General features: G+C 36.8%; 1 long non-coding RNA gene across 2 annotated transcripts in view; it reads right to left on the bottom strand.

The window, feature by feature from the left end:
• The window catches only part of LOC120864439, a 132,196-nt gene that overhangs the window by 84,552 nt on the left and 24,645 nt on the right, over positions 1 to 22,999 (bottom strand). The gene's annotated exons all lie outside the window — the stretch shown is intronic.

Genomic DNA, 22,999 nt, shown 5'->3' with positions numbered 1-22,999 from the left:
TCCCAGCTCATATTAAAAAAAAAAAAAATGAGACTGACAGGCAAAGAAGATTTACATCTCACATTCACTCCCAACTTACATTTATTGGGGAGAATATTTTAATTTCTCTTTTTGACTAAATTTCCATATATGTATTTAAGTAACTGCTGCTAAGTCACTTCAGTCATGTCCAACTCTGTGCGACCCCAGAGACAGCAGCCCACCAGGCTCCCCTGTCCTTGGGATTCTCCAGGCAAGAGTACTGGAGTGGGTTGCCATTTCCTTCTCCAATGCATGAAAGTGAAAAGTAAAAGTGAAGTCACTCAGTCGTGTCTGACCCTCAGCGACCCCATGGACAGCAGCTTTCCAGGCTCCTCTGTCCAGGGGTTTTCCAGGCAAGAGTAATGGAGTGGGGTGCCATTTAAGTAAAGTAAATTTATACTATAAATTTAGTAGAAGTCACTAAAATAGAAAGCATAAAGGTATATACCCATACTAATATTCACATATGTGTAGAAATAATAACGTACTCAAAAACTGCCACACTTTATGATGCTGAGAGAACCCTTAACTTCTATTTCTACACTGTATATTTTAGTAATAACTTACTTGTTAGGCTATATGTTATCCCCATTAAAGAATATGGATATATACATAAATGTATATTAAATTTTCCAAAAGAATAGCCTATAAAACAATGCTTTCTATTATGACAAGGATGTTAGAGCACCAGATCTGTTGTCATTGTCTGATGATTCTTAATGTTTGACATAAAGGAAAATATCCACCTCGATTAAAAGAAATGTGCAATCTTTTATAGAAAATGATTCTATAATCAATAACTGCTGCTACATATTTTGTTCAATGTAACACTTAAATATAATGCATCTGAAAAATTAAGACTAAAATAACATTTAAAAAGTCTAAACTAAGAGAAAAAAATTCTAGAATATTACTCATCAGTGATGACTAAGTACAAATTGACATTTCTCCTAGCTAAGGTTTTTTAAAATCCTATTTATAAAAAGACAAATTGAGCATTACTATAAAGTCTCAATGTTAAGATTCATAGGGTTTTTAAGAAACAAATTCACATTTGTCATTATTTATAGTAATAAATAGATCCTATTAAAATCTATGTAAATCACATACTTCAAAAAGAAAAATGTGGTCTACCTATTTAAAAACCAAATTACATATATATATTATTATATTATTTTCCACATTCTCAAAAAGTAAAATTGTTTAAAATTTTATTTTTTACAAACTCATAGAGAACAAATCAGTGGTTACCAGCAATATAGATGTGGGGCAGTGAGACATACAAACTGTTGGCTTTAAGACAGTCTGTGAGGGTATATTGTACAACACAGGGAATATGGTCAATATTTTGTAATAACTGTAAATGGAGTAATCTTTAAAACTGTATAAAACTACATATGTAAGGAGGAAAATCAAATTAAAATTCTTAGTCTTAGTTGTTTATTTCTTTTGCCTCTTTTAAGTTGGAAATAACTTGTTTTGGTTAGTCTTCACTCTCAGACAGTAAAGAATCTGCCTGCAATGCAGAAGACCCAGGTTCACTCCCTGGGTCAGAAAGATCCCCTGGAGAAGGGAATGGCTACCCACTCCAGTATTCTTGTCTGGAGAATTCCATGAACAGAGGAGCCTGGCAGGCTACAGTCCATGGGGTTGCAAAGAGTCAGACATGACTGAATGACTAACACATATATATATAAGGAGGGAAAGAAAGTTAAAATTTTTAGTTTTAGTTGTTTACTTTTATATCTTTTAAGTTGGAAATAATTTGGTTAGTCTCCACTCTATGGATATTTTCTTATTCTCCTTTTTCTGAAGAAAGAATGCCAGATCTACCTGGAAAAGCTGTCAATCCACAGTGTCATTTTCACATATTTAACATACTCAATTAACCAACGAAAAATGCCTAGACAAGGAGACTAACCATTGAAATTTTAATAAGATCAAGCAAAAAATACTGTGTTAATATTCTCCTTTTTCATTCAACAGAAGAAACATACAGGTTCTGCTGAGTGCAGAATAACTTGATGTAAATTATAAAATATTTAATCAAGGACCAGATTCTCAATCTTAATTTCAAGAATGTTTTTAAGAGTAACGCAGCCTGTTCGTAAGTGAATTTGCACCAGATGTGATTGACACTCCAATGAACCCAAATAAGTTCTCATCATCCATTAAAACAAAGGAAATTGTTTACATGAACAAAATTAAATGATAGTCAAAGCTGAAACATCCAAACAACAAAGTATTCCCCTCCCATGATAAAATAAAGCTTCTACATATTCCTACTCTAAAAAAAGAGTTATGACTTTTAAAAAATTTTAAATTGCAAAATCAGCATTTGGAAATGCTTATTTTCACAATACTTCATCAATAAACACAGAAGGTGATAATACGTATAAATATTATATATTTTGAATTCTCTAAATACCAGAGAGGAATGATTCAATTATATGAATTTGCAATATTCTACATTTTGCTTACTTGTGAATTTAAAGAATGACGATATAACTAATTCCACCTCTTAAAAATACAGCCATTAACAAAAAATGAACAGCTTGAAAGGTAATTCTTATTTTTGGCTAGCAGAATTCAAAGTAGAATACGAATTAAGAAGAAAATTAAATGCACGAATGTATGTAGTAACATATGTGTAAGTACAGCATGTGTAGTCTTCTTCAACATATGCTGGCTAGCCTGAATTAATGGTGCTAAGGATGATGAAGGAAAGTTATGACCAACCTAGATAGCATATTAAAAAGCAGAGAAATTACTTTGCCTACAAAGGTCCGTCTAGTCAAGGCTATGGTTTTTCCAGTGGTCATGTATGGATGTGAGAGTTGGACTGTGAAGAAGGCTGAGCACTGAAGAATTGATGCTTTTGAACTGTGGTGTTGGAGAAGACTCTTGAGAGTCCCTTGGACTGCAAGGAGATCCAACCAGTCCATCCTAAAGGAAACCAGTCCTGGGTGTTCATTGGAAGGACTGATGCTGAAGCTGAAACTCCAATAGTTTGGCCACCTCATGTGAAGAGTTGACTCATTGGAAAAGACCCTGATGCTGGGAGGGATTGGGGGCAGGAGGAGAAGGGGACGACAGAGGATGAGATGGCTGGATGGCATCACCCACTCGATGCAAATGAATCTGGGTGAACTCCGGGAGTTGGTGATAGACAGGGAGGCTTGGTGTACTGCGATTCAAGAGGTCGCAAAGAGTCAGACACAACTGAGCGACTGAACTGAAGGATGATTTATATCTCACATAGAGCAAATAACAGTTGGAAAAACTGCTGTTATTAGTGCTGGAGAAATAAGGAAATAAAGTTTTCCTGAAGCAGTCCCATATTAAAGGTATAGGACCACCAAAGTTACTGGTAACTGATACTGAAAGGGGACAAATCCCTATACATAGGACTTGAAGAAAGATAAAGACATCAAAAAGGTTAAAACTGATCAGGACTTACCACTGACTCAGTAACACTTAGATAACAGAAATAGTGAAAAATTTGGCAGTTATCTTGAGACAGAATTGTACCAAAAAATTTTTATTCCTCATTTTCTCCTTAATAGTTTATTTATTTCAAAATATCTACAATTCTCCACTTCTCTTTTCTGGGGAAGTCAAAGCCAAAGTGGTCATAGGTGAATTCGTTAATTACATGATGCCTCATTTTCAATAACAGAAATTAATTCATATTATGGAGACACTGAGGAACCAGGAATCCTAGCTCTGAACCTAGAACTAATATTATACTAAACCACAAACCTCACTTTTATTCATGTAGATCTGTTAGTATAAAATATAAACAATAAATTGCTATGTTGCAGAAAAAGGGGTAAAGTTATTTTGTACAAATAGTCACAATTTTCATACTTATGAAAAACAGTAGGTAACTCTATAGTTCACAAGATTCTTTTTTGAAAAAATGACTTACTATATTCTTACATCAGCCCTATATTCATTTTACAAATTAAAAATTGTGATTCAAATGTTAAATTATTTGTCCAAAAATAAGTCATAGAATTCATAACTGACAGTCTGAAATTCAAATTCCAATATCTGGAATAGCTATATATTTTTAACAAGGTTATCAACTATAGCCACTATGTTTATATTAGATCTTAGGCATTACATATTTCACAGGTGAAATCCTGTGGCCTTTTATCAACCTCTCCATATTTCCCTCACCTTCCAGTTCCTGGTAACCACTTTTCTACTTTTTGTTTCTATAAATTTGAAGTTTGTTTGTTTGTTTTACTTCACGTGTAAGTGATATTATAAAGTACTTATCTTTGTCTGGCTTATTTCATTTAGCAGAATATCTTCAAGGTCCATTTTGTCACAAACGGCAGAATTTCCTTCTTTTTGTGGCTGAATAATATTCCACTGTGGGTGAGTCCCACTGATGGACACTGGAAAACAAAAACTGCTGGCACTCTGAGCTTTGCTACAGAGAAGCTGATCTGGCTGGAGCTGGAAGCAGGATGGAACACCAGCTATGTCTCATATGGATGATGTCCAGAACCTCTAAATTTTCTATTAAAGCTTATTTCTGAGTTTTAGTCTAAATGACAACATAGGAGACTCCTGAACTCACCTTCTCCCACAAGCATACTGAACTCAGTTATACCCAAAGTAATCCCCTCTGAAAAAATCCAGTAACTAAGCTGAGTGCCACTCATATCAGGTAAACAAGAAAATATCCACATTAAAACAGGTGTCAGCACATCCTCAAACACTGGGAAGCACTAAGAACAAATAAAGCAGGTTGGATGATCACAAAGGTTTGAGCAACAACCAAGAACTTGGGCCAGCAGAACAGTAAGGTTTATCTTCCTATATGAGGCCACTCCATCACTGGAAGATGTCTATTCTACCTAAGACCAGAATCAACACACAGAGTAAAAAATTTTGAGGAAGAAGCAATATGTTCCAAACTAAATAAGAAGATAAACTTCCAGAGAGGTATTAATGAAACAGAGATAACTGATTACCTAGCAGAGTTCAAAATAATGATCACAAAGACGTTCACCAAGGCCAGGAGGACAGTGCATGAACTGAGTGAGAATTTCAACAAAGAGATAACACAAGAATATACCAAACAGAAATCACGGAGCTGAAAAATACAATAACGGAACTGAAAATTTCAATACAGGGGTACAACAGTAGACTAGATGAAATGGAAGAAAGGATCAGTGAACTTGAAAATAGGGCAGTAGGATGCATCCAATCAGAGGAGCAAAAGAAAAAGTAATGAAAAGAGTGATGACAGCTGAAAGGACTTATAGGGCAGCATCAAGCAGACCAAATAAACAGCCTGAGTTTATACCTCAAGGAACTAAAAAAGAAGAACTAAGTCAACAGTTAGGAGAAGGAAGGAAATAACAAAGATCAGAGCAGAAATGAATGAAACAGAGACTAAAAAGACACTAGAAAAGACAAGTGAACATTTCTCCAAAGAAGACATACAGATGGCCAAGAGGCACATGAAAAGATGCTCAACATTACTCAGACCAATTTATATTCCCCCCAATAGTGTGGAAGTGTTTCCTTTTCTCCACACCTTCTCCAGCACTCACCTGTAGACTTTTTGATGATAGCTGTTCTCATTGGTATTAGTTGATACCTTACTGTGGTTCTGATTTACATTTCTCTAATAGTGATGTTGAGCATCTTTTCATGTGCCTCTTGGCCATCTGTAAATTGGTCTAGCCACTATGAAAAACAATATGGAGTTTTCTTAAAAAACAAAATAGAGCTACCATATAGTCCAGCAATTATCCCACTCCTGGGTATATAAACAGAAAAGATTAAATCTCTAATCCAAAAAGATACATGCACCCCAGTATTCACAGAGACACTATTTATAATAGCCAAGACATGGAAACAACCCAGGTACCCATCAATAGATGATTGGCTTAATAAAATATGGCATAAATGTGCAATGGAATATTAGCCACAAAAAAGAATAAAATATTAGAGAAAGATAAATACAGTATCACTTACATGTAGAATCTTTTTAAAAAATGATACAAATAAATCTATATACAAAATAGAAACAGACTCACAGACACAGAAAACAAACTTACGGTTGCCAATGGGGAAGGGTGGGGGGGAAGGGATAAATTGTGAGCATGGGGTTAACAGACACAAACTACTAGATAAGCAACAAGGACTAACTGTACAGCACAAGGAACTATCTTCAGTATCTTGTAAAAACCTATAATGGAAAACAATGTGAAAATGCACAGCTGCTAAGTCACTTCAGTCCAACTCTTTGCGACCCCATGGACTATAACCCACCAGGCTCCTTTGTCCATGGGATTCTCCAGGCAAGAAATACTGGAGTGGGTTGCCATATCCTTCTCCAATGTGAAAATAAATAAATATATATCTGTATAACTGAATGACTTTCTGTACATCTGAAGCTAACACATCAACTACACTTCAATAAAGTAAGTCAACTATACTTCAATAAAAAAAGGAAAGATCAGTGAAACTAAGAGCTGGTTTTTTTGAAAAGATAAGCAAAATAGATAACCCTTTAGCTAAAATTTACCAAGAAAAAAGAAAGAGGAGTCAAACAAATAAAATAATAGGTGAAAGAGGAAATATTACAACTGATATCAAATACAAAGGATCATAAGAGACTTCTGTATAGAATTCTCTGGCAAAAAATTAGACCACCTAGATGAATAGAAACATACAACCTACCAAGACTGAATCACAACTGAAAATCTGAACAGACAAAAAATCAGTAATCAAAGCCTCCAAAGAAAAAAAGTCTAAGACTGAACAGCTTCACTGCAAATTCTACCAAACATTTAAGGAATTCATACCAATCCTTCTCAAGCTCTTGGAAAAGACAGAAGAGGAATGAACAATCCCGAACTCATTGTATGAAGCCATCTCTACCATGAAACTGAAACCAGACAAGGACATTACAAGAAAAGAAAATTACAGGCCAATATCCCTGATGAACACAGTTGTAAAAATCCTCAACAAAATACTGGCAAACCAAGTCCAACAAAACATTAAAAGTATCATAAACCATGACTAAGTGGAATTTATGCCAGGGATGCAAGAATGGTTCAATGTCTGCAAATCAATCAATATGATGCACAATATTAACAAAATGAAGGATAAAAATCATATTATCATCTCAATAGATACAGAAAAAGCACCTGAAAAATTTAACATCAATTAATGATAAAATTCTCACAAACTAGGTATTAACTGTGCATGCCTCAAGCTAATAAAGGCCAGCCATGACAAGCCAAAGCTAACATCATACTCAGTGACAAAAAAATTGAAAGCTTTTCTCTAAGTCCAGGAACAAGACAGGGATGCCCACTTTCATCACTTTTATTCAACATAGTACAGGAAGTCCTACCCAGAACTATCTGGCAATAATTAGAACAAAAAAAGACATTCAAATTGGAAAGGAAGAATTAAAACTGTCTCTGTTTGTAGAGGACATATTACATACAGAAAATCCTCAAGACATTACACACAAACTAATCAATAAATTCAGTAATGTTCCAGGATACAAAAATTAATATAAAAATAAACTGTATTTCCATACATTTTTTATATCAGAAAGAGAAATTAAAATAATCCCAATTGTAATTGCATCAAAAGACTAAAATACCTAAGAATAAACTGAACCAAGAATGTGAAAGATTTATACATTGAAAACTATGAGACACTGATGAAAGAAACTGAAGAAGACATATAAAAATGGAAAGAATCTCAGTAGTCTTAGAAAATTAATATTATTAAAATGTCAACACTACACAAAGCAATCTACAGATTCAATGCAGTCACTATGAAAATAACAATGGCATTTTTCACAAAAACAGAAAAAACAACTAAAATACATACGGAACCACAAAAGACTTCAAGTAACCAAAGCAATCTTGAGGGAAAAAAAAGACAAGGCTGAAGAATCCACATTTCCTGTTTCCTAACAATATATCTATAGTAATCAAAACAGTATGGTTTGGGCATTAAGTACATGCAAAGAATGAAACTGGACCCCTATCTTCTACCATACACAAAATCAACTCAAAATGGATTAAAGATATGAACAAAGACCTGAAACTGCAAAAGTCCTAGAAGAAAACACAGAAGGTAAGCTCACTGACATGCCAAAGAATTGATGCTTTCAAACTGTGGTGTTGGAGAAGACTCTTGAGAATCCCTTGGACTACAAGGAGATCCAACTAGTACATCCTAAAGGAAATCAGTTCTGAATATTCATTGGAAGGACTGATGTTGAAGCTGAAACTCCAATACTTTGGCCACCTGATGCGAAGAGCTGACTCATTTGAAAAGACCCTGATGCTGGGAAAGACTGAAGGCGGGAGGAGAAGGAGACGACAGAGGATGAGATGGTTGGATGGCATCACCAATTCGATGGACATGAGTTTGGGTAAACTCCAAGAGTTGGTGATGGACAGAGAAGCCTGGCATGCTGCAGTCCATGGGGTCACAAAGAGTCAGACACACTGAGCAATTGAACTGACTGAAGCTCACTGACATCAGGTCTTGGTAATGAATTTCTGGATTGGATACTGAGAGTCAATTCCTAGGCAGGTTGATGAGAAGTGCGGGGTCTGTGAGGAGGTAAAAGGTGTCTGGGGCTCTCAAGGAGGAGATAGGGTCTAGAATTCTCAAAGAGGAGGAAAGGACAAACTTTTTTTTCTACATTCTTTAGTAAAGATTATATATAACAATGTATCCTGCTTGAGGACAGTTTCTCCTTCTTAACCTTCTGACTAATCCTGTTATCTTAGAATGTATATTATGAGAATGGGTTTAAGTAAGATCTTTCTATTGTTAGTTCTAACCCTGTTACCTTAAAATGTAAATTGTGGGAGTGGGTCTAGTAAGATCTTTACAACCTTGAGACATTCTTTTGATTTATTCAAGCTGGTTTTAGAAAAGGCAGAGGAACCAGAGATCAAATTGCCAACATCTGCTGGATCATGGAAAAAGCAAGAGAGTTCCAGAAAAACATCTATTTCTGCTTTATTGACTATGCCAAAGTCTTTGACTATGTGGATCACAATAAACTGTGGAAAATTCTGAGAGAGATGGGAATACCAGACCACCTGACCTGCCTCTGGAGAAATCTGTACGCAGGTCAGGAAGGAACAGTTAGAAATGGACATGGAACAACAGACTGGTTCCAAATAGGTAAAGGAGTGCGTCAAGGCTGTATATTGTCACCCTGCTTATTTAACTTCTATGCAGAGTACATCATGAGAAACGCTGGACTGGAAGAAGCACAAGCTGGAATCAAGATTGCCGGGAGAAATATCAATCACCTCAGATATGCAGATGACACCACCCTTATGGCAGAAAGTGAAGAGGAACCAAAAAGCCTCTTGATGAAAGTGAAAGAGGAGAGTGAAAAAGTTGGCTTAAAGCTCAACATTCAGAAAACAAAGATCATGGCATCCAGTCCCATCACTTCATGGGAAATAGATGGGGAAACAGTGGAAACAGTGTCAGACTTTATTTTGGGGGGCTCCAAAATCACGGCAGATGGTGACTGCAGCCATGAAATTAAAAGACGCTTACTCCTTGGAAGAAAAGTTAAGACCAACCTAGATAGCATATTCAAAAGCAGAGACATTACTTTGCCGACTAAGGTCCGTCTAGTCAAGGCTATGGTTTTTCCAGTGGTCATGTATGGATGTGAGAGTTGGACTGTGAAGAAGGCTGAGCGCTGAAGAATTGATGCTTTTGAACTGTGGTGTTGGAGAAGACTCTTGAGAGTCCCTTGGACTGCAAGGAGATCCAACCAGTCCATTCTGAAGGAGATCAGCCCTGGGATTTCTTTGAAGGGAATGATGCTGAAGCTGAAGCTCCAGTACTTTGGCCACCTCATGCGAAGAGTTGACTCACTGGAAAAGACTTTGATGCTGGTAGGGATTGGGGGCAGGAGGAGAAGGGGATGACAGAGGATGAGACAGCTGGATGGCATCACTGACTCGATGGACATGAGTCTGAGTGAACTCCGGGAGTTGGTGATGGACAAGGAGGCCTGGCGTGCTGCGATTCATGGGGTCGCAAAGAGTCGGACATGACTGAGTGACTGAACTGAATTGAATAACCAATTTAAAAAGTATACAATTCCCTTGCTAAGACTAGCCAGGGGGCACTCTCTGTCCCCCTCCTGATGTCTATGTCAGAAACTTTCTCTGTCCCTTTTTCACTTTAATAAAACTCTGCTACACCAAAGCTCTTGAGTGATCAAGCCTGGTCCCTGGTCCTGAAGCTAAATCTTCTCCTTCGGAGATCATAAATCTGACACGGTTCACTATAAGCTATCAATGTAAGGGCAAAGGCAAGAAAAGCAAAAATAAACAATTGAAGGTATTTTCCTCGTGGTCCAGTTGTTAAGACCCCATGCTTCCATTGCAGGGCACATAGGTCTGATCACTGGTTCAGTTCAGTTCAGTTCAGTTACTCAGTCGTGTCGACTCTTTGCAACCCCATGATCACTGGTAGGGGGAAATAAAATCCTGGCTGCCACATGGTGCAGCAAAAACTTTTTAAAAAGGATTACATAAAACTCAAAAGCTTCTGCTCAGCAAAGGAAACTATGAACAAAATGAAGAGGAAACCAATGAAAAGAAAAAATAAATAGTTGCAAATCATACATATCATAAAGAGTTAATATCCAAAATATATAAACAATCCATACAGCTCAATAGCCAAAAAATCTGATTTATAAGTGGGCAGAGGAACTGATCAGACATTTTTACAAAAACATACCAACAGCCAAAAGGTACATGAAAAGGCGCTCAACATCTCTAATCATCAGGAAAATGCAAATTAAAACCACAGGACACCACCTCACACCTATTTAGAACAGCTATCATCAAAAAGAAAGGTAATACCAAAGAATGTTCAAACTACTGCACAACTGCACTCATCTCACTAGCAAAGTAATGCTTAAAATTCTTCAAGCCAGGCTTCAACAGTACGTGAACCATAAACTTTCAGATGTTCAAGCTGGATTTAGAAAAGGCAGAAGAACCAGAGATCAAATTGCCAACATCCACTGGATCATCGAAAAAGCAAGAAAGTTCCAGAAAAACATCTACTTTATTGACTACGCCAAAGCCTTTGACTGTGTGTATCACAACAAACTATGGAAAATTCTTAAAGAGATGGGAATACCAGACCACCTGACCCACCTCCTGAGAAATCTGTATGCAATTCAAGAAGCAACAGTTAGAACTGGACATGGAACAACAGACTGGTTCCAAATTGGGAAAGGAGTATGTCAAGGCTGTATATTGTCACCTTGCTTATTTAACTTACATGCAGAGTACATTATGCAAAATGCCAGGCTGCATGAAGCACAAGCTGGAATCAAGATTGCCAGGAGAAATATCAATAATCTCAGGTATGTAGATGACACTACCCTTATGGCAGAAAGTGAAGAAAGTGTCTCTTGATGAAAGTGAAAGAGGACAGTGAAAGAGTTAGCTTAAAACTCAACATTCAGAAAACGAAGATCATGACATCGGGTCCCATGCTTCTACTGCTGCTGCTGCTGCTGCTGTTAAGTCACTTCAGTTGTGTCCAACTCTGTGTGACCCCACAGACGGCAGCCCACCAGGCTCCCCTGTCCCTGGGATTCTTCAGGCAAGAATACTGGAGTGGGTTGCCATTTCCTTCTCCAATGAGTGAAAGTGAAAAGTGAAAGGGAATTTGCTCAGTCGTGTCCAACTGTTAGCGAGTCCATGGACTGCCTACCAGGCTCCGCTGTCCATGGGATTTTCCAGGCAAGCGTACTGGAGTGGGGTGCTATCGCCTTCTCCACAGCTCTCATGACTTCATGGCAAATAGAAGGGGAAATAACAGAAACAGTGAGAGACTTTATTTTCTTGGACTCCAAAATTACTGCAGATGGTGACTGCAACCATGAAATTAAAAGAAGCTTGCTCCTTGGAAGAAAAGCCATGACCAACCTAGACAGCATATTAAAAAGCAGAGACATTACTTTGCCAACAAAGGTCTCGTATAGTCAAGGCTATGGTTTTTCCAGTAGTCATGTATAGATGTGAAAGTTGGACTATAATGGAAACTGAGCACCAAAGAATTGATGCTTTTGAACTGTGGTGTTGGAAAAGACTCTTGAGAGTCCCTTGGACTGCAAGGAGATCCAACCAGTACATCCTAAAGGAAATCAGTCCTGAATATTCATTGGAAGGACTGATGCTGAAGCTGAAACTCCAATACTTTGGCCACCTGATGTGAAGAACTGACTCATTTGAAAAGACCCTGATGCTGGGAAAGATTGAAGGTGGGAGAAGAAGAGGATGACAGAGGATGAGATGGTTGGATGGTATCACCGACTCAATGGACATGAGTTTGAGTAAACTCCGGGAGTTGATGATGGACAGGGAGGCCTGGCATGCTGCAGTCCATGGGGTTGCAAAGAGCTGGACACAACTGAGTGACTGAACTGAACTGAACTGAACTGATCATAAAAAAGACAAGAGTTGGCGAGGATGTAGAGAAAGGGGAACCCTGTGCACTATTGGTGGAAATGTAAATTGGTGCAACCACTATGGAAAAGAGTATGAAAGTCCCTCAAAAAACTTTCAAGTAGAACTACCATGTGGTCCAGTAATCTCACTTCTGGAAATATATCCAGAGGAAATTAAAACAAAGATATTGAAGAAATATCAGCACTCCTGTGTTCTTTGCAGCATTGTTTATAATAATCAAGAAATGTAAGAAATCTAATATTTGTATTTTTAATTAGAATCAAAGTCCTTCCTGATTTGGAGGTTTTCAAGTGGTCATTTCATTCATGACTCTTATTAGAGAGTTCTGTACCAGAAATACGAATCTCTGGTTCCACTAGAGATCACCTAACCTTCTCCTTTAGGCCCTAGAGAAGTCCACTCGCTGGCCTTACCAGCCTAGTCTTTCCCTCTCATCAGAGGCAGCAGCAGCAGGACCAATAGTATTAGCTCCAACAGTAGTAGAAGGGTCAAAGGGAAGCAGGCAAACAAGGGAATACAATGGTAATTGCCTTTTTTAAATGGATTCACAGCATCTTTCGTACTTCAAGGTCTTGATTCACTTTCTCCTTAACATTTTATTCACTGAGAAAAATGACAGAAATAACAAATTTAGCAAGTCAGTTCCTCAATCCTACAAACATTTGGTAAGATGCAACTTAGTTTGGAGTTGGGAAAACCTTAAAGATCAAATTCTAGACTCCATGACAAAATTGATTCATGTAGACTCAGTAACTTGTCCAAGATTACTTTTCTGAAGTTAATATTTTTAAAAGAGTAAATAAACATTTTTCAAGTTTTTCTTTGACAACCTTTACATGGGAAAAAGAAGTAAAGATCTGTTTAAACTTTCAAAAATAAGTTCTTTTAAAAGTTGTCATTTTCTAATTTTTCCAACACAGTCTGGTTGGAAGTCATTTGTCCTCTTATTTAATAAAAAACAGAAAATTGTTTATCAACACATATAATACCTTATAGTGCAGCATGTTCCTGATATTAAGGAATTCAAGGTAAAGAAAAAGGCAAATGACTTACAGAACTTCAGAAAAATTTTTTCCCGAAGAGAGTAAAAACAAGACCACCTGTGAGTTAAGATATTCTCAGAAAAGTTCTGTCTAAGAGATAAATGTGTTTGTTTCACTGTAATACAAGGGAAAAAAAGAAACTGGACTTATGAAGCACACTGGGAAGTCCCATCATCCCCAAGCCTATCCTCATCAGTACAATGAAATAATGAAAGCCAAGGTATCCCTGGTTAGGATCCAAACTGTGTGCTTTGGTTTCTACTAGGAATTACATTAAGTTTCCCAAAGAAATGTTTTTATTTTTTCCTTTATCTGGGTTATTTCTTTGTAGCTGCTATGGTCCCACAGAAGAGTGATTTTACAGTTCAAATGACCTGTGGCTCGCACTTTGTCTTTGGGAATAGCTCTTCTGCCATTTTTTCATTGTCCCTTGCCCTACCTTTTTCTACCTTAAGAACAAACAGTCCCCACATCTTTATTAACAACATATTTCAAATCCAAGGAAGAACGAATACCAAAATTGACCAAGATAAAAATTGTAAATCTATAGTAGTGTGCAAACAGAAGGAAACAAATAATGTAGACAAATATGATAGCCAAGAAGCTGAAGAAAGCTCTTAAAGCCAAGATTTAATGTCAGAGAAGGTAAATCTAACATTCACTTTGTTTTTTCTGTTCCTGGAATGAATTCCTACTCTGAGCAAGAATAACAACAGCAATAAATCTAAAGGGAAACAAATATTGAGGAAGCCTAATTATACCTTTTCTTCATAATACACAGCAAATCTTAACACTCAGTAGCATAACATATAATAGTAGGAGAGCTCATTAGTTAAAATATCTCACTAGACTGTTTAAAGACTGCCTCTGGTGGCTTAGGTGGAACAGATATTTATTGCCTCTTTAAAAAAGCCTACAATTGTCCCAAGTTTTTCTGCCAATACTTTTAATCTTGTTTTATCAATATACTTCTCTTTTTTCGAAAATGTTATTTGGCAATTCATTTTCCCAGAATTTATTATAATAAATTCAGTTTGTGGACCTCTGTCCCTAAGAAAAAAAAGTCATTCTAGATTTACTTTTAAAACATGAATTTATTTGGTTGCCTCACTTATATACTTACTTTTTAAAAATTCCTTGCATTTTTATAAATTTCAGAAGGCAAGATTCAGATAGAAAGAGAGAGTGAAAGAGAGAGAATTTTGTAATAGAATCCTACCTGAGCCAGCTCTCAGTAGTCTTTTGGCAAAAGGCCTGTGTGTGAACTACTTCCAAGACCTCAGTCTGAAAGGCAGCCAAAGAGTCCATAAAAGAACAGGCCCAAAATGACTTACTACCTTTAACCTTTGACCTTTTACCCAGTTGCCTCATACTTTGTGAACTTGAAATCTTATGAGAGAATGCTTAGCCATGCTGTTTACAAACAGCCTATTTATTCCACAGGAACAGCTTGGCAGGACATACCCAGGTCACTTGACCTTAGGTTGTCACAGAAACCATGAGACTTGGGTTCTTTTTGCAATTAAGCCAAAACTGCAACATTCTGACTGATGAAATGAGTGTAGAACTGTACAGCAATCCTCAAACATTTAATTCACCTGTATATTGTATACTTCACCAAAGTATTAACACACAAAATGTGAAAGCAATCACAAATGAACTACAAGGAGAATAAGCCATGCCTTCTGCAGAGAACAGAAAAAGCATAAATTTTTAACCTAAATGTTACAAGTTGATCTCAACTATTATTCTGCCCTAGATCTTGCTCAGCTTATCAGCACACAACAAAAATCACAGAATCTTTAAGTTATTCATATATTTTCAAAACTCTAACTGTATGTGTGTTTTTGTATGTTTTAACTCTCAGTTCAGTTCAGTTCAGTTGCTCAGTCGTGTCCGACTCTTTGCGACCCCATGAATCGCAGCATGCCAGGCCTCCTTGTCCATCACCATCTCCCGGAGTTCACTCAGACTCACGTCCATCCAGTCAGTGATGCCATCCAGCCGTCTCATCCTGGGTCGTCCCCTTCTCCTCCTGCCCCCAATCTCTCCCAGCATCAGAGTCTTTTCCAATGAGTCAACTCTTCACATGAGGTGGCCAAAGTACTGGAGCTTCAGCTTTAGCATTATTCCTTCCAAAGAAATCCCAGGGTCAATCTCCTTCAGAATGGACTGGTTGGATCTCCTTGCAGTCCAAGGGATTTTCAAGAGTCTTCTCCAACACTACAGTTCAAACGCATCAATTCTTCAGCGCTCAGCCTTCTTCACAGTCCAACTCTCACATCCATACATGACCACAGGAAAAACCATAGCCTTGACTAGACGGACCTTAGTCAGCAAAGTAATGTCTCTGCTTTTGAATATGCTATCTAGGTTGGTCTTAACTTTTCTTCCAAAGAGTAAGCGTCTTTTAATTTCATGGCTGCAGTCACCATCTGCCGTGATTTTGGAGCCCCCCAAAATAAAGTCTGATACTGTTTCTACTGTTTCCCCATCTATTTGCCATGAAGTGATCGGACCGGATGCCATGATCTTTGTTTTCTGAATGTTGAGCTTTAAGCCAACTTTTTCATTCTCCTCTTTCACTTTCATCAAGAGGCTTTTTAGCTCCTCTTCACTTTCTGCCATAAGGGTGGTGTCATCTGCATATCTGAGGTTATTGATATTTCTCCCGGCAATCTTGATTCCAGCTTGTGCTTCTTCCAGTCCAGCATTTCTCATGATGTACTAGCCTCTGTTTTAGTCAGACGTTATATTAAGCATTTACCTGAAGAAATTACTTCATTAATTTCATTATCTCCAGCATGTTTTAACGAATTCTTCAAGGCTGCTTCTTTGATCATTTCAATGATCCTTTTCAAATAGATTATATAATTAATTAATGCCCCCAAATTATTAGTGAGTATAAATATAGCCAGATTTCCTTTTTTAAGTGAAAATTATTTCAAGAATGAATAAAATACTGAGTAATCACATTTCAAAGGGTCCTTTATTATTCAATGAATTTATTTTCAGGAGTTATTTTCTAAATTTCCTTACCATACCCAAAATACAAGAGAAGGAAATGGCAATCCACTCCAGTACTCTTGCCTGGGAAATCCCAAGGACAGAGGAGCCTGGCAGGCTACAATCCATGGAGTTGCAAGAGTTGGACACGACTGAGCGATTAAACACAGACACACACCCAAAATATAATTACATTTGCCAAAATATGCACACAACTTATCAGGGATACCAACATTTGAAATAAAGTTAATGAGTTTTCTTAACTGAAGAAAACTGTAACACTGTATTCACATATGTATCTGCTGCTGCTGCTGCTGCTAAGTCACTTCAGTCATGTCCAACTCTGTGAAGCCCCATAGATGGCAGCCCACCAGGCTCCCTCGTCCCTGGGATTCTCCAGGCAAGAACACTGGAGTGCGTTGCCATTTCCTTCTCCAATGCATGAAAGTGAAAAGTGAAAGTGACATCGCTCAGTCGTGTCTGACTCTTAGCGACCCCATGGACTGAAGCCCACCAGGCTCCTCCGTCCATGGGATTTTCCAGGCAAGAGTACTGGAATGGGGTGCCATTGCCTTCTCCACACATATGTATCTATTACTAAGGAAAAACTGAGTTAATTGCTTGGATATGTCACAACAGAATGGCCACTTGAAAAATGGTAAGGATGGTCATTACTTTAGGAAGAGTTTCTTTTTTAAAATCTAATAATAATAATGACAATAGGTGACATGTATTGAATGTGCCGAACACTGCTGGAAGGATTCCACATGGATTAGATAATTTAATCTTCACAACAACCCTAGGAGATAGATACTATTATCACTCTCATTTTATAGATGAGGAAAGTAAGACTAAGAGAGATCAGGCCACACTCCTAGCAAGAGGAAGATTTTGAATCTGAACTTAAAGCAATGTGACTTTACTGTCTCTAAAACCATGGTCTTTAGAAAATAACTTACCAAGTACACAAGTAAAATAACACATTATTACTTAGAATATTAAAAACTTAAATATCACTTTACACTTTATAAAATACCATCACAAATATTTCATTTAAGTCTTATAATAATCCTGTGAAGTAATAGCATTCCTATTTTGCAAATGAAGAAACTAAAGGTAAGAAAGGTAAACTGACTTTTCCAAAGTCCCTTGGCTAATAAATATGGAATGAGGATGCCAATCCTGGTCTTTTAATATTATGTCGTGTGTGTGTGTGTGTGTGTGTGTGTGTGTGTGTGTATTAGCTGCTTAGTCGTGTCTGACTCTTTGTGACTCCATGGACCACAGCCCACCAGGCTCCTCCATCCGTGGAATTCTCCAGGCAAGAATGCTGGAGGGGAAATATTATGTCTTACATTTTTCCAACTATAATTACTCTCCTTATTCTACACTAAAATCTTTCCTAAGATATTATTCACTCAATGACAAGTAGAATGAAGACGTCCCAATAAGAATGACACTTTAAAACAAGAAAGTAAAGGTTTTCTCAATTTAACATTAAAAGAAAGCAGTATTATAGTAAAACATATTAGTGAAAATAAATCTCAGTTCCATATTTTAAAATCATGTAATTCTTAGTAGTGAGATTTTCATTTTCCTTACTAAGTATTCATAAATACGTTCTTAATCCAAATAACAAGGAAAAAGAGCTAAAAGGGCCTTATACCCAAAGGCTACTCCCATGATCCTACCACACAAAGAGAATCAATAGTGTAAAAGCTGTACTAAGAGTTTGACTTAGAACCTCTACCAATCCTCCTCTCATGAACATTTTTAAGGGGATTCACCATCAGCTGGATTATCAGCAAGGTTGTTGTTGCTGCTGCTGCTGCTGCTGCTGCTGCTAAGTCGCTTCAGTCATGTCCAACTCTGTGTGACCCCACAGACAGCAGCCCACCAGGCTCCTCCGTCCCTGGGATTCTCCAGGCAAGAACACTGGAGTGGGTTGCCATTTCCTCCTCCAATGCATGAAAGTGAAAAGTGACAGTGAAGGTTAGGCTAGGCATATTACATGGAAGATCATTTCCCAAGAGGTACTCTCCCAGCTCTTGGTTCTTGATTTGTCTAGAAGCCAACAACTGTTTCAGTAATCATAAATTTTAAAACAGATATCTCTAAAAGTCGGATGGTATGCTATTTTAGAAAGCAGTATCTTTTCCGAAAGACTGAATATGACATCTGCAGAGTAGGAAGTACAATAAGGAAAGTCAGCCCACATGCTACTAGAGTAAAGAGTGTTATGAGGCCATCCTTAGGCAGAGACCTATTAGAAATCGAATGAATAAGGCCTGAACTTTTCTCATATGTGACTCTCTTTGGCCAAGTCTGTGGCATAGTTGCAATCACTACCCACTCCAAAAAAAGCAAAGAAAAATGTAAGAGGGAAAAGAGAAAGAAAAGAAAAAGAAAAGAATGTAAAAATAAATAAATGGAGAACTTTAAAATTTAAATTAAAAAATCTAAAATTTTTTTAAAATGAATGAATAAATATGAATAAGAAATAAAGATTTTTAAAGAAAATTAGGCTGATGTCAAAGTATCTTAAGATCTATATGGATTAATCAATGAAACATTCTTTTGCCAAGTCTATAATGTGCAATCTAAAAAGCTTCTCAAATATGCCTCATGACCATGAATGTACTCTGGGCTCCCAATTAACTTACTAAATTTGCTATGTGATATATTTATATTTAAATCATCACTGGAATATTTCAAAAATATATATTATAGTTGTTAATAATTTTACATACAGGAAAGAATGGTATTTTGGGAGCTAGGGGGTAAATGTGCCAAGAAAAAAAAAAGGGAAGTTATCTATGTTGAAAGCCCTCTTCCACCAAGGAAGAATATGCCTGATGAGTGTGTGTCATCTGTTTAAAAAGGAAAAAAGATAAGATCTTTCACAGACTTACTGATGTTTCTGGATTCCCTTTCTCTTTATTTCAAGGGCTGCAGCTCACTCCACAGATACTGATTACAAAGCCCATCATTCTTTGTAGCTCTGATGCTCTATCAAACAGGCTCAAGGGGTTGTCCTTATGGAATCCTATCTGATTGCTAAAATTCCTTTACTTCTCTGACATTTCAGCACTAAAATTAGCTTTGAAGACCTTAGTGTTTCCTCTATAATGCAAACAGACATTAGTTTTAACAGATTTATGATACGAAGTGACAACTAAAGAACATATCCTAGAAATGAGCATTCAGATAAAGAATTTTTCTTTCAAAATAATTTAAAACACACACATTCACAAGTGGACATTTTTTATCCACTGAAAAAACACAATAAAATTTTTGTGACGTGACTAGAATTAAGAGATTCTAGAGGGAAAAACCTGGGAACATCAATAAAGGAAGATAAGTCACTATTCCACTGTATACGAAGGTATATGAATGCTTTGATGACACATGATTGGCTGGTTTAATAAAAGAAAATGGGTTTCTCACTTTAACAATTTAGAAATAAATGCCTCAAAATGCCTTCCAATAATACCTCTCACTTCATTTGTTTTGCCTCAGGTTTCCCCAACTCTTCATAGGGGTTCAACAATGCTCCCACCCTCCACCTGCAGGCTCTGTCTTACCTTCTATCTTGGTTCATTTTCACTAAGGTAAAAAATTCTTAAACTGACAATATGTTACTAAAGAACCAAAGGATACTAAAGAAATCAAGGAGGAAATTAAAAACATACCCAGAGACAAATGAATATGAAAACATGATGCAAAACATACTGAAGCAGCAAAAGCAGTTGTAAGAAGAAAGTTTATAGCAATACAGTCTTACATCAGGAAACAAACAAACAAAAATATCTCAAATAAACAACTTAATCTTATATCTAAAGCAACTAGAAAAAGAATAACAAGCAAAACACAAAGTTAGGGCTTCCCTGGTGGCTCAGAGGTAAAGAATCCACCTGCCGATGCAGGAGACATGGGTTTGATCCAAGGTCCAGAAAGATCCCACAGCCGTGGTGTAACTAAGCCTGTGCACCACAAATACTAAGACTGTACTCTAGAGCCCAGGAACCAAAACTATTGAGCCCATGCATGGCAACTACTGAAGCCTGTGTGCCCTAGAGCCCATGCTCCTCAAGAGAAGCCACTGCAATGAGAAGCCTGGGTACTATGAAGAGGAGCAGAGCCCACTCTCCTGGACTACAGAGAAGCCCCTGCAACAACTAAGACCCAGCACAGCCAAAAATAAATAAATAAATAAAAATTTTTTAAGTTAGTAGAAGGAAAGAAATCCTAAAGATCAGAGCAGAAATAAATGAAACAGAGAGGAAGAAAACAACAGCAAAGAAACTAAAAGCTGGTTCTTTGAGAAAATAAACAGAATAGATAAACCTTTAGCCAGACCCATCAAGAAAAAAAGGGAGCAGACTCAAAATCTGTGAAATTAGAAATTAAAAATAAGAAGTTACAACAGACACCACAGAAATATAAAGAATCATAAGAGCCTACTACAAGCAACTATATGCCAATGGACAACCTAAAAGAAATGGACAAATCCTTAGAAAAGTACAACTTCCTAAGACTGAACCAGGAAGAAAATACAAATAGACCAATCACGAGTACTGAAATTGGAACTATGATTAAAATTTTTTCAACAAATAAAAGTCCAGGACCACATAGCTTCAAAGTAAAATTCTATTAAATGTTTAGAGTATAGTTAACATCTATCCTTTGGAAACTCTTCCCCAAAACTGCGGAGTAAGGAACATTCCCAGGCTTATTCTACAAGGCCACTATCACCCTAATACCAAAACTAGACAAAGATATCACAAAAAGGAAAATTATAGGCCAATATCATTGCTGAATATGACACAAAAATTCTCAACAAAATACTAGCAAACTGAATCCAAAACACATTAAAAGGATCATAGGCTATGATTAAGTGAAATATATCCCAAGGATGCAAGGATTCCTTAGTACACATAAATTAACCAATGTGATACACCACATTAACAAACTGAAGATTAAAAATATACGATCATCTCAATACACTGAAAACCTTTTGACAAAATTCAACACCCATTTATGATAAAGATATCCTCCAGAAAGTGGCAATAGAGAGGACCTACCTCAACATAATAAAATCAATAAATGACAAAGTCACAACAAACATCATGATCAATGGTGAAAAACTGAAAGCATTTCCTCTAGGCTCAGGAACAAAACAAGAATGTCCATTCTCACCACATTTATTCAACATAGTTTTGGACATTCTAGCCATAGCAACCAGAGGAGAGAAAGAAATAAAAGGAATACAAATTGGAAAAGAAGTAAAACTGTCACTGTTTGCAGACAACATGATGCTATACATAGAAAATCCTAAAGATGCCTCCAGAAAACTACTAGAGCTCAGCAGTGAATCTGAGTTGCAAAATACAAAATTAATATACAGAAATTTGTTGCATTCTTATGCATTAACAACAAAATATCAAAAAGATAAATTAAGGAAACAATCTCATTTGCCATCACAACAGAAAGAACAAAATACCTAGGAACAAACCTATCTAATGAGGCAAAAGACCTGTACTCAGAAAACTATAAAATACTGACGGAAGAAATCAAAGATTACACAAACAAATGAAAAGATACACCATGTTCTTGGATTAGAAGAGTCAACATAGTCAAAATCACTGTACTACCCAAATAAATCTACAGGTTCAATGCAATACCATCAAACTATCAATGGCATTTTTCACAGAGTTAGAACAAAAAATTTACAATTTGTATGGAAACAGAAAAGCCCCCAAGTGGCAAAAGCAATCTTGAGAAAGAAAAACAGAGATGGAGGAATTGGGCTCCCTGACTTCAGGCTATACTACAAAGCTACAGTTGTCAAAGCAGAATGATTCTGGCACAAAAACAGAAACATAGATCAACAGAACAGGATAGAAAGCCCAGAAATAAACCCACCCATCTATGGTCAACTCATCTATGACAAAGAAGGCAAGAACATACAGTGGAGAAAAGATTGTCTCTTCAATAGTGGTACTGGGAAAACTGGACAGCTACAGGTGAAACAAGGAAAGTAGGACACACCCTAACACCATACACACACACAAAAACTCAAAATGGATTAAAGACTTAAATTTAACACCAGATACTATAAAAGTCTTAGAGGAAAACAGAACACTCTCTGACATAAATCTAAGCAAGATCTTTTTTGATCCACCTCCTAAAGTAATGAAAATAAAAACAAAAATAAACAAATGGAACCTAACTAAACTTAAAAGCTTTTGCACAGCAAACGAAACCATAAGCAAAGCAAAAAGACAACCCACAGAATGGGAACATTTCAAAATATTTCAAACAAGGTGATCAAGAAGGGATTAATCTCCAAAATATACAAACAGTTCATGCAGTCAATATTAAAAAAAAAAAAAA

Source organism: Oryx dammah, unplaced genomic scaffold (assembly GCF_014754425.2).
Source record: "Oryx dammah isolate SB20612 unplaced genomic scaffold, SCBI_Odam_1.1 HiC_scaffold_5, whole genome shotgun sequence".
NCBI lineage: Eukaryota > Metazoa > Chordata > Mammalia > Artiodactyla > Bovidae > Oryx > Oryx dammah.
The sequence above is the reverse complement of the archived record's forward strand: the minus strand, read 5'-3'. Positions and strand labels throughout refer to the sequence as shown.